Consider the following 1,105-nt stretch of genomic DNA (forward strand, 5'->3'; position numbering starts at 1 on the left):
TATATATATATTTTTTTAGTTGTCCAGCTAATTTCTTTCTATTTTTTTTAGTAGAGACGGGGTCTCGCTCTTGCTCAGGCTGGTCTCTCAGGCTGAACTACCTGAGCTCAAACGATCCTCCCGCCTCTCCCGCCTCGGCCTCCCAGAGTGCTAGGATTACAGGAGTGAGCCACCGCACCTGGCCTCTCATTTCTTTTCATTGTATTGTATGTCAACAAAATCTCTGTGCTAAAGCTACTGTTTTAAGTGACACTTTTCAACAAGTTATAAGTATTATTAACTATATTCATGCAAATGCAACACGACATCATCAGTTTCATAACATGCTAAAGTTGAACCATGAGATATTCAGTGTGGATATGCCCCATCATTCTAAAGTGCGTTGGCTATCACAGAGACAGGTGTTAGCCAAAATTTTATCTCTGTGAGAATAGATAGTTATATTTTATGAAGAACAGAATCAGCCATGCGAATTATTTAAAGAAGATTTCTATCAGAATGCAGCATTTCTGTGTAATTTCATGTCAAATCAAAATGGCTTGAATTATTTCTTTGTAAGGTAAAACTAAGTCTATATATGATATTAACATGTGGCAAAAAATCCAAGCATTTCAAAAAAAAAGACATCTTTCTTCGAAACACTTCTTGAAAAGAAAATTTCGGATGAACATTTTCCCCAGTTAGCAAAGGTTATTGATGAGCAGGATGATATATGCAAATCATCTGAAGAATACACAGCTGTTATAGACCTATTAATTGGAGAGTACAATGAAAAGTTTGCTGACTTTGAGAATCACGACATCACACTCAAATTAGTATCTCAGCCTCACCTAGTTGATATCACCAGGCACCTAAAGAACTACAGATGAAATTGATTGAGCTCTCAGTAGATGACATTTTAAAGTCATCGTCTGATGCTAAGAAAGCTCCAATTGAAATATGGAGAAATGCGGCCGGGCGTGGTGGCTCACGCCTGTAATCCTAGCACTCTGGGAGGCTGAGGCGGACAGATTGTTTGTGCTCAGGAGTTCAAAACCAGCCTGAGCAAGAGCGAGACCCCGTCTCTACTAAAAATAGAAAGAAATTAATCGGACAACTAAAAACA

The 1,105-nt window shown here is 38.5% G+C and overlaps 1 protein-coding gene across 2 annotated transcripts in view; it reads right to left on the reverse strand.

The window, feature by feature from the left end:
* The window catches only part of DOCK11 (dedicator of cytokinesis 11), a 199,102-nt gene that overhangs the window by 82,781 nt on the left and 115,216 nt on the right, over positions 1-1,105 (reverse strand). The gene's annotated exons all lie outside the window — the stretch shown is intronic.

This window comes from Propithecus coquereli, unplaced genomic scaffold, assembly GCF_000956105.1.
Source record: "Propithecus coquereli isolate 6110/MARCELLA unplaced genomic scaffold, Pcoq_1.0 Scaffold422, whole genome shotgun sequence".
In the NCBI taxonomy this organism is placed as follows: domain Eukaryota; kingdom Metazoa; phylum Chordata; class Mammalia; order Primates; family Indriidae; genus Propithecus; species Propithecus coquereli.